Source organism: Zonotrichia albicollis, chromosome 3 (assembly GCF_047830755.1).
Source record: "Zonotrichia albicollis isolate bZonAlb1 chromosome 3, bZonAlb1.hap1, whole genome shotgun sequence".
NCBI classification, from domain to species: Eukaryota; Metazoa; Chordata; class Aves; order Passeriformes; family Passerellidae; genus Zonotrichia; species Zonotrichia albicollis.
In genome coordinates, this window is record NC_133821.1 from 55,846,896 (window position 1) to 55,859,168 (window position 12,273).

A 12,273-nucleotide genomic window follows, 5' to 3' on the forward strand; every position below is an offset into this window, starting at 1 on the left:
TCACTGGAACAGACTTCCTGTCAGGAACAGTAACTGGAAAATGCCTAATCAGTTTTAAGATGAAGCTTAATAAATCCTTTAAAAGGATAATATGACAAGGCTGCCTACAATGGTAGACAATTGGATTCAGTTTTGGAAGCTTTCTCCAAGCACTAAGCTCCCAGACAACTGCTAAATGCTATATCAAATTTGCTAAAGCCTGTGCAATATAAAGCCTAGAAATATGTACTTAATTCAGTTCTTGGCTTAAAAACATTGCTATTTTAAAGTGTCATATATAGAAATTATTTTTCACAGAGAAGGAAATTTTATGGCACAATAGTGTGGAGACAATCTAAAAAAATCTCTGATATTCTCAATTTGTATCATCCCTTATTTCCAAATACTTAAATGATCCTATTTTGTAGTTAAACCTTCTGTCATTATTTTTTGCAAGGTACTAGTAACGCCCTCATTATTTTGCGACTATAATAGAAAACATAGAGGGCTCAATTAATTCATTAATTAATAAAGCATGTTGTAATACCCAGAATTACTCCATGAGAAAGTTCTTTTGAATCACTATGCTCAGAATTTGGAATGTCTCCCTGAAACGCTGGAGTGGAAAAACAGCTAGGCCATCTACTTCAGAGTTATTCAAACCCTGGCTCAAGGACCAGGCATGATCCTCCAGAAGATGTTTTCAAATATTTTGGGGGTTTTTAACCACATTGCCATTCAGTTGGCTCAGCTACATCAACAGCCTGACAATCCCTCCTTGATAAAGGAAAATCCTGGGAGACTTGAAAGGCAGAGGCTCTCTAAAGGTGGGACAACATTCTTTACAGCAGCTTCCTGAAAGGCACAGTGGTCAGTCCTAAAAAGGGGTCACAATTCCTATCCTAAGGAAGATTTTGGTGTTCCCCCCCCCCCCCCACTGGAAAAAACAAGAGGGGGATAAACACAAGAAAAATACATTTTGCAGAGATTCAGTGATATCAGATGAGCCACAGACCTGAACCTTCTCCCACAGGTTCCAATGCTCCACTGTGTTCTGGCTGTGGATACATTGGTAACCCAGGACACTGGTGGCCTTACACGGTAGCTGGTCCCAATGGGCTGCCAGGCAGACGGACTGACTGACAGTCAGGAGAGTGTGCTAGGAGAAAAATCAACATTTTGGGCTTTGTTGAGCATTTACTGCAATCCATTTTCACAAGTTGCTTTGTTGGAACTTTATTTCCACAGGGAGCTAGTTAATGAGAGGATCACTAACTAGACCCAATGTTACCACTGGCAGTTGCTGGTACAGAGCAAAGCTTTTTTCACAGGTCTGATTTCCTTTCTGCCTGTTTGAGTCTCCCAGATTGTCAATGTTGAAGTTCATTTGTAATGTCTTTGTTCAAGAAAACTACAGCAATTGCTGTTAGTTTTTATCAATATATATTGATATATTGCAATGATAGAAAAGAACTAAACTCTAATTCAGTTCAGCTTTTCAGAAGACTTGTGAAGCACAGCACTCTTCAGGGACCCATAAACTAAAGACTGAGATGCCTTAATGCAGAGTCATCTCAGTAGCAAGATAGCTGCTGAGAGCTCTAAGACAGATTAATAAACTGATAGCAGCTTCCTCAGAACAGCTTTTCTGCAATCACCCACAAAGCCTGTTTGGGACAGTGCCATCCCAAGGGGTGTCTCATCAGCATCTTTAGCTAGATTATGGATTGTCTCTTTGTTCTGCTGCTTTTTTATTTGCAATGGGAAGAAAAAAAATTCCCAGCTGGTTGTTAATCTTTCTTTTGTTCCATATTCTACTTACATTTTACTTTCTGAACCCTCCGTACTTCCTGATGTTACCATTCAAACTCACGATCACCACAGGTTCTGCAGGGAACGTGCAAAGTTACATTCCTTGGCAGTCAAGGAATCACAGCAGAAGCTCTGCGGGTCCAAAGCCTGTCCAGCTTCTCCCTGCTCCGAGCTCAGCCTGGCCGGCCCTGCTGCAGGTTTGGCAGGATCCCAGCTGCGGAAGGCATTGCGTGTCCGTACGCTACCACCTAGTGGTACCTACCGCTCCCGCACAGGGCCGTGGGACGAATCCCAGACAGCCTGCTGGGATCCCAAACTTCATCTCACGGTTCCTGGGCAAGTCTGGAGCAAAGGCATCGCTGGGCATCTACCCAGGCACGGCTCCTGCAGCGCCTTCGGGCTGACAGCGGTGTTTCCCTAGGCCACTATGAACAGCGGCATTGATTCTCGCCATTGCTCTTTTATTCAAATTGGCTGTCTGTCCACAGAGAGCTCTGCCCAAACCACCCACCCCTCCTGCAGCACACAGGGCTAAATCTTTGTCTGAGCAGAGACCTTGAAGGACTGCCCCAGTAGAACCTGCTGCTCTCTGGAGCTCAGCTGCCTCTCCCAGGGTTAATAGCCAGCTGGGATGTTGATCTGTGAGATGGATCCAAATTTCAAAGTGGCTCTGGTCCTTTTGGGCAAACTACAGCTGTGGCCATCAGCTGCCTAGGCAGACACCCTTTGCCTGCTCTCAGGAGCAGGACCCTTCAGCCACTGTACCCAACCCAGTGCGGGGAAAGGAAAGAAGGAAGGAAAAAAGCAGACACTAGGGCACACCTTCAGCTGAAGAAGGGGTCCTTGTTTAACACAGCACCATCAAAGTTGCTCTGCCTTGACTCTGATTTTCAGGCCCTGCACTAGAAGGTGTGGAAAACTTATTAAGCTGAAAATACTGTAACATTTTAACCAATACACATTTTTGAAGATTTGAGAATGTTATGTTTTACTCTGATGCTATGCTCGCCCTGAGAAACCAGACAACAGGGAGTGCTTAAAAACACCCCCCAAAACACAGTGATGAAGAACATCCCACAAAAAGCACTGCTGTAAGACAAAATATTATATCTGATTCTGCTCCCTGATTTGTCAGTGTGAATATGTGTTGTCACCATATTGCACAAGTCCCATACCTTCTCGGTGATTTCTCACGGTCACCTCCTCACAGCACAGCCAACAAACTCCATCTCTCCCCTCACCCAGCTAACCCACTCTTTTGTAGCACTCGTTTTCTTATTGGACACAGCTGTGGCCTGTTAAGGGCAGGGCTGTTCCTAATCTTTGGTGATTAGTACAGGTGCAACTCCTCAGGCGTGAGACCACCTTCTGCACTATCTTTATTTTCTTATTTTCTTACATTCTATCCCACCACAAATATGCCATTGCAGAGCACTCATACTTCATACTGAGATGAGGCATGTGAGTACTGACCTTAAATATTTCTCTGACTGAAATTCCCCCTTTGCTTTTTGTTTGCTAATCAGCAGATTTTACAGTTGAAAGTACAAAAGAAATGTTAATTATCCCACCATCTTGGTGATGTGGTGAAAATATGTGGTGAAAACTTGCAATAGTGCAGAACTCTATCTAACCTCAACTTTCTTTGGAAGAAAAGTAGACAATTCTTTGCAAAAAAAACTCTTGATGTTTTGTTTCAGCTGATTTTGCAACTTAGCAGCTTTTCACCAACAAAGGATCACAGCCCACTAGTTGGAGATTGTAGTGAGGTATGGGATGATTACTGTTTAGCAGTTCTTTATGTAATGTATTTCTAAAACTAAGACAAGGGACACAATTTTTACATGGTTTCTGTTCACCTGGCCCAACTCCAGCCTGCCGTTCAGGCTCACCAACCTATCACACATCTTGTTTAAGCCTGTAACCCTCCATGGATGGTGCTGTAATTTTTCTGATGTGTTTATCTTACATGCATATGGGCTAGAATTTAAGTCAAACCACATCAAAGTTCCTCATTGCCTTAAGTTTGAGAACCTTTTTCTAGGCAGCAAAGGTATGCTGACAAAGGCGTTTCCCAATCATTAGTTTAGAGAAGGGCTGTGAAGGGTTCAATGAAATGCAGAAGGACCCAAAAATTTCCCATCTCCCGCTCCTCCATCTTCATGAGTCAGGGCTTAGCCCCACAACCTGGGTGAGAGCTTGTTCATTCAGGAGTCTCATGTGTCTAAGTGAGGAACAGACTCACTGAGCAGCAGCAGAGCTGTGGCTCATGACTGTCCCTGCCAGTGGAGCAGCCATCATGGGCAGGTCTATGTAGCCTTTATTCTCCTCCTGCACCTCCTCACATAAGACCAAGGCTGCATCTGCCCTGTTTCTGACTATTGGCAATTCTGTAGCCCTTCTCATACTCATGGTCTAAATTTGATCCTGGCAACAAACCCACGGGGTGAGGAGCTCTTATTTTCCCAATTTTAGAGCAAAATAAATGAGCAAGTCACATTGTCTTTCTGTCTCAAACTGATCAACAGAAAAGGTTTGAATGCAGAGCTTTGTGCTTAAGCTTTGAACGTGGCATGCTCAGCACTCTCTTTCACACTTGACTTGCATAAGAACTAAGACACATAATATTTCTGAAACTGCCAATTATTTCTTTTCAAGCCTGTAAAAGTTTCACCATGCACAGCTTTCAATTCTGCACACCATTCAAGCAGAAAATGCACCCACAGGAGATCACAGAGCAGAGGAATCAGACAGATCCTTATCCAATCCCCAACAAATGCTGCAAAACTTTAACCCACATGATAACCCCCTGACCTCTAACAGGCACTAACCACCAAACCTTTCTCCTCTCTAACAACTTCTGCTCAGTAGGTGCTAACACTCTTAAATTCAGAGTGGCTACATTTAATCCATAATTGAAGTATGCTACTCATATTTCACACCTGTGCCTTAAAACTGTTTCCCAGGGCTGTTAGCTCTAACAAATCACAGCTTCCCACAAATCTGAGTTCTTTCAAATAACAGGGAATGCCAGCAATTGAGCTTCTCAGCCAAAGGCAGCATCAAAGACAACTTTGCTAGAGCTGCACAAAACCGGGCAGCTGCCAGTGAGATTATGAAGGGAGGATGGGTTTAGGGCAAGCTTCCTGATGCTGGGCTGGAAAGAGAGAGAGATGGTGGTGGCTGGGTGTGTGAAAACCAGCAGCTGTGTAAGCCTGCTGGTGTATCGATACCTCCCAAGAATGCAGAAAAGGTCATTCAAAGTGCTGGCAGCAAGTCTGGGCGCAGTGCTGATGTGGCCCCTGGGTGGTCCCGCAAGGACTGGCCAAGGATGGGCTTTCACAGGTGCCTCAGGAAAAAGTGAGGGAGAAGAAAATAAAACATTGGGATGTTTAATATTTAATGCTGCAGATATTTTGTTCCTAGTGCTAATGGGATTGATTAAACCATTTGTGTTTCCTGTGTAAAGGAATGTAAAGCTATGTTTTAAGGGTTGGAATTTTTAAAGTTATGCTTGAGCTATACTTCACAAAGGTTTTAAATTTACTTCACAAGCTACACAGATCTCAATTTTACTTGGGGTTCTTTTGAGACCCTGGATAAAGCAGGGCTACATCTACTGGGATTTCTTATACAGGACTGTTGATGCAAGATCCCTCATTCCTTCTGCTTTTATGAGCATAACCTGCCTAAAACATTTACTTCAACACAGAGGTTAGTGTCTCAAAGTTTCTGCACAAAGCCCAAAGCTCTGCTAGAAGTTAAGGGTCTTTTCATAAAAGGGAATGAGACCCAGCTGTGAAGTTTCAAATTTCAGCTCCTCTTCAAACATGGTATTTGGACTGGAGTTCACAGTTCCTAAATTGCGCTTCCCTGTTTGGATGCTCTGAATTAGCTGGTCTGTTCTTTAGGACAGCTCTTTTTTGTTCTCAGCAGCTTTTCTATTAAATGCCAATTTAAGACATTTCCAAGCAGTGACCTTGCCTTTCACTTAGGTCTTGAAGAGAAAAGGATTGTCATAGAATGAAGTCAAGGAAATACATTGCTGACAGGCAACATCTATTTCTGTTGGGAGACAGGTCCAGTGAGAAAGGCACAGACTTTGTATCAGCTTCCTGTGCTTGCAAGAAATACATATTTTAGAGAGGAAAGGGAATGAGTTTCAATTTTACTATTCTTCAGTTTTACCTTATTTTGACAAATATTTATCCCTGAGACCTTGCAGATCTCAAGAGAAGAAAGTACTAAGTTCTCAGCTTTAGTAACTACTAGCAGTACTAGCAGTACAACTCAATAATGAAGGCTGAGATTTGTTCTCTATTCTTAAATTAGGCTTTATTATGCTATGAACAAACCAAGACAAGGAATCTACACTATTAGCCAAGAACCTCCACAGCTCATCCATCATGCTGTACTAGCCAACAGAAAATGAGTTACTCAATACCTTCTTTGCAGTGTAGAAGAAGAAAAAAAAGTAGTATTTTGTTTACAAAAAATGGGCAAATGGCACTAAAGCCTTAACAAATGTTTCCTTGCATAAACCATATCCAAAATAAACACTGAAGTGTCTTTTGCTGTTTTAAGACACTGCACTCTCCAATAACCTCAGAACAACCAATACATGAAGTTTTAAGCAAATATTAGGTTAAACATGTGTTGCAAATACTAAGCAGTACTTTCCTTGCCAAGTTGTTCTAAATATTACACTCAAATAGTTCATGCTTTTAAATCAGAGCTGACAAAAGGAAAGAAACCAAAACCCCACGCCAAACCCAACACCCAACTCACACCCAAATAAAAATCCTATGCACACTTAGGAACCAACTGGTTTTAAATGCTATACTGAATTCCACACATTGGACTACTCCTAAACAAGATACTGATTGATCACATGCACTAGAAAATAATTTCAAACGGTAAATACCCTCTTGAGGGCGGCAAATTACTAATAGATTATTTGACAAGAAACTGACATTTAATTTCCTGAGTTTTTGAGTCAGTACAACAAGCAAATTTTTTGTCTGTGGACACAAAGATCTTCAGAAAGAACCTTCAGAGCTCTGTGAGCATTTGAATAAACCCCAGAGGAGGGATCGACATGATTGTAATCAGATTATTTTTGATCTTCTGCCACTAGATGGTGTCCGGTTACCCGAGCTGCAACCACAGCTGCATTAATCAAAAAACAAACTTCAGACTCGCTGAATTCTTGTGCTTACAGCTTTTGCTGATGTTTTGGGTAAGGTATTTTCAAAGGAGGTTTGGCTTTTCAAGTCTTACTTTTGATCTCTGTATGGTCTTTTAAATAGGAAAAGATGAAGTCTTTGATGAGGATTCTTACATAAGCAGAAACAACAAACTACAGAGCACCTTAACTGCACCAGGGGAATGTGAGCCAGGCTTGAGCAATGCAAAATATCTTTCCTAAAAGTAACGGGGGAGAACAAAAAGGAAGGTAATGCAAAGTCCAGAGGGCAGAAACCAGCACCACTGTCCAACTTAGCAAGCATCAGAGGACCATAAAGGTCAGTTTGACGAAAAATGAAACCCTTCCTGTGTGTGCTGTGCAGCTTGGTATTTGTGGTGTTTTACCTCTCCTTTGAGAGGAAAGCTGCAAGAAAAAAAAAGGGTATGAGAGCACGGAAGAAATGTGGGGTCCAGGCTTGAATGTGTAATGGCAAAGAGCATTATCTGGTTTACCCATGTAATTAAACACAAGGACAGAGAACTGCAAAGCTTCCCTTTGCTCCCAGATCTGCTAATAAATAAAGCACCAGGGGGCCTCAGTCATTCACGGGCAAGGAAACCACATTAACTCTTTACTTGCTGAATTAATACACTTCAAAGACTTCATTTAAGCACGACAGAAGTAACAGAAAGGGAGCATTAAAATTCAGCTACGTGGAAAATTGCAGTAAAATGGCTGGAAAAGTGACTCAAGCTGGGTCCTTATCTGTGCATTGCAAGTATCAAAGTATGGTTTCATGGTGGAAAAGTAACAAATCCCTCTTACTGCTATCGAAATGGGGAATGGAGTGATTTAAAATTGAGTTTTTAAAAAGTGTATTTGAGTCTCTTTGATCAGCTCAAGTGTTGAGGGTGTTGGGAGCTACCTGTGCTGCCTGTGAAGGAAGTCTATTCAGTGATGAAACTCATGAGTTCAGGGATGTTTAGCCATAATTTAAGAGAGCCCTCTTTGAGGCTTTCCTCAGTGATGCTGCACATACAAGCACAAAGCAGACTCTTATTCTACAAGAATATTACAAATCAGTGCACCCACCACAATTTCTTTTCACTGATGTCAGTCAGGTTGCATGTAGTCTCTCCCACACATCTGGAGCTTGTAACTTAGCACACTTGAAACCATTCAACAGCTGCCTGGCAATAAGATTAATTCAAACTAACATTTTCTACAGAATTACTTCAATTTTGCTTTCTTTTTTTTTTTTTTTTTCTCTAAAACACAAGAATTACAGTCATTTGAGCACAGTAAGGAGACTGCACAGCAAAGTAATAGGGTTGTGGGATCCAATTACGAGCAGCCTAAAAAAACCCCAAACCTTCTCTGATGTCCAATCGATTTTCCATTTGAGGCAGCTGCAGCTGGATGCATCTTGGGAGTTCAAGGCAGCACACTGATCCAAGATACAAAGAATAAAACATTGTTCTCTTGCACAACTCTGGGAAGCTTCTCAAGTCATGAAAACAAACAGAAAACTGTACTTGAAGGCTCTCCCTTTGGAATTAGTGACTTGCTTAACCACCTGAAATGCTGATTCAGAAATTAACGTAATGTAAGCGATACTGGGCAGTTTTGCATTAAGAAAATTATACCTGAACCATGTGCAATGTTATAGCTAACTTGAATATGATAAACTTTAGTTAGATGGCTATTTAGCTGATTACACTAATACAGTACCTAAAGTTTAAAACATTAGTCATGTTTTACAACTTGATGGCATACATTGGCAGTAAGGAATAAATTCTGAGGTTTGCCAGAAGGTATACTGCACTCAGCAGTATTTTGCTGCTGAATATTTCGGCATCTCATGACTGGACTCACTGTCTTCTAAACATTCCATGAGACCAATGGCAACCTAGAGCAGAACAAATGCAGAATCTGAAATACAGAAAGATACAGAATATAAGAGATCTCATCTCCAGCATAGCCTGCTGTGATACAGCAGTAGTTCTTCATTTTCCAAACCCATGATTGTACTTCAGATTTCTATATTAAAATCATTATTTTGTTCATATTATGCCTTGTTAGTAATTGAAATGAATATTTAATCTAAATGTGTTTCCCTTTTCTATGACAACATTAATCCCGACTTCAACATAATATCAATAATTTGGATTAAGGTCCTTCTTGTCCTACTGATTTAGTCCCCATCCTGCATTTGCAGCACCTGTATCTTTGCAGCAAATTCTGAGGGCTGTGCTCTTGACCTTCATGATTCAAGACTGCAGCCTGACAGGTGAGCTGCTCACCTGATACCTATGTCAATAGCCTTGCTTTTAACCACATAAATTATGGAAATTTTCACATCCCACCAATGAGCTTAAGGCTGCTGATATCGCCTTGTGCCAAATATTTATAAGCAGACAGTAATTTGGCACAGAATGTCACAGAATGTCTCTTGACACAGTTAGCCATCAGTGCTCAGTGAATTGCACAAAAGGAATGAGGAGCAGATCCAGAAGGGGTCTTACTCATCAGAGCTGTGGCTTTGAGATCCTCATATCCCCTCCTGCACAGTCAGTCACCACAAGGTCCAAATTTCACCTGGTGCATACACAGCTCAATAGTTTGACCCTGTCTAGGGCGCAGCAGAACTTCAGAACAAACACCTCTTTGTGTGTCTCACAGCACCCGTCCCAGTGAAGCTCCCTCTAAGTACTCCTGCCTTCCTGTATCCAGAAGCCTTTCAGCTGCAGTTTGACAGAGGGAAGACTCCTGTGTTTGTGTCAGTCTTTCTAAAGTTGAAGTTTGGTGGATTAATTCCCCTCTCACATGGGGTATGAATACAGCTCTCATTTTTCAAGACTTCTCTCAGTCCTAGAGCTTTCAGGGGACAGGGGCTATAGTTCTAAGAATTCAATCGAGGACCAGCAAATGCCCAAATAGCTATTTTGTGTGCTGGAATGGGGCTCATACAAGACAGAAATGCCAACAGCCATGAAGAATAACATACTTTCAGAATGACCAGGAAAAGAAAGGACATCAGCTCTCCCGGCTTCCAACACACATACTCCCTAAAGGCAAGCTTGGTGTAAAGTCTTCTTACCTAAAGAAAGGGCCTAGAACCAAACCCTTTTGGGGAAATGACAAGCAATGGCCACTAGTCCCATTATAGGAATTTCCCATTGGACTTGGACTGAAGTGTTTCAGGGCTGAAATGCTGCCCAGAGAGGCTGTTGCATCTCCATCTTTGGGGATTTCAGCAGCTGACTAGACAAGGTCCTAAGCGATCTGCTCTTACATGGAAGTTGCACCAGCTTTGAGCTGAAGACTTGACAGCTCCTTACAGAGCTGCCTTACCATCAAAATGTCTCCATGAATTTTCTAATAATGCATATAGTTAACAAACTGGAGAAATAGCATCATGTGTGTTGGTAATTTTATTTGCCTTTTGAAGCCAAGGTTATTGAAGGTCATGTGTATAAAAGCTATGGTTCTAGAAGAAAAAATATTCTGGATAAAAATCTGTGAAAGAAACTCTTCCTGTGTGTTGAACTGTTGTACATTTGTTGCTTATTAAAATAATGTCTGAAGAAGGGTTTTTTATATAAGAACATGCTCATTCTCCTTTTACGATTCTTCATTAAAGTAAAAACCAAGCTCAAAATGAAAGAAATAAGAATTGCATAACTGCAGGAACATAAATTTGTCACAGCACCGGAGAATGAAAATGAAGCTAAATTTTCTTGCTCCACGAGTAATAGAATAATATTTCAGAACAAATGTGCAGTCTACAGAGGTTTTCAGACCCTAATGTCATTTCTCACAGGCAATCAATCTAACAGACAAAGTAAGAAACAGACAGATAAATATGAGTACCACCAAGTTATCCTTGAAAAGCTTGGATTCCAGGGAACACCCAGTGAGGACTGAACTTTCACAGGGAGGACACAAATCCCACAAGAGAAGCAATTTCCTCCTTTCTGTCTTAATCAATGGGTAACATTAAAAACATTTACTGGCAAATTCCAGGCTCCAGGTCCCTAAAATTAACCAGCAAAACATAGCAGAGAGATGGGTACCACGGGCAGCTAGGGTAAAGCACATGAAGAACACAGACATCTGTCATTACTGAAAGTTTGCCTGCCATGACAGAGCACAGACATGTCTGTCTGAAGGAGATATCATGCCAAATGTTTTTGGCCCAGATCTAAATACACTTTATTTAATAGATACAGGAGGCCATATCAGAAGTCATCCTCTGACTTATTGAGTGTAACAGTACAGAATCTAGCAGACATGTCAGGATTTAGGCTGAAACACCTATAAAGCAAAACCCATGGGTTCTTCAGGTTAAGGTCAAACAAAATGCCAGTGTGGCTTGTCAGTACAGAAATTTATCTACAGAAATCATATAAGCACAGCAATTTATTGCAGTATATCAGCCTTGTACTGTTTTCAAGAAATCAGTGTCATTGTCACTTGGGAAGCAAAATCCTGGCAGGATACTCTGCCTAGAAGAGGATGATATGTGTGATTTGCCATCTCCCATACGTGTATGCTTGAAATTACAACAGACCACTAAAAATAAATTATCAATTACAGTGCCATGCCTTAAAAATACACGAGATACATTTTCTCAAATGTTAATCACTAATAAGACTGCCTGTAATTCAACACAAGGGGATAAATCTCATGCTTACAAATGCATCAATGGGGACCTCTGGATTCTAGCTGCTGGATAGGTTTGCCAGCTTTTTAGCACACTGGTACTTTGCTGCTGTTTGGTATTAAAGGAGGTCCCTGTAACACACTTGCTGTAGAGTTAATATGCACAGTCAGTCATAGCTAGAGGACCTAGTCCTAGAAAATATGGTGCAGGTGGGTATTAGTTGGGAGTACCAACTTGAGAGAGCAGCTGCACCATGAAACGCCAGCAGGGGCTCACCAGGGCTGTGTCACATCTGGGGCTGTGTCAGAAATGACGGAAGTTATGCTCAGCATCCTGCTCTCCCTCTGGTTGGGAGTTGGATGGACTATTACTGTCTTCTGGCTTATCTGGTTAGATGACTTATCTGCAGAGAACAGAGATGTGAAAATCTACACCTCCTGCTCTTGGGTTTTGCCTTCAAACAGAACTGGATCTGAAATCAACAGTGCCTGAAGTGCCTGGGATAGTATGGTTCTAGTGGGAAAGGAAGAAACTGGAAAGGTTTCTGAAATCCAGTGTAACACAGTTACTCTGCAGCTGAATTTCCCACCTAGCTGAACTGACTGAAAACCCCAAGTACACAGTACAA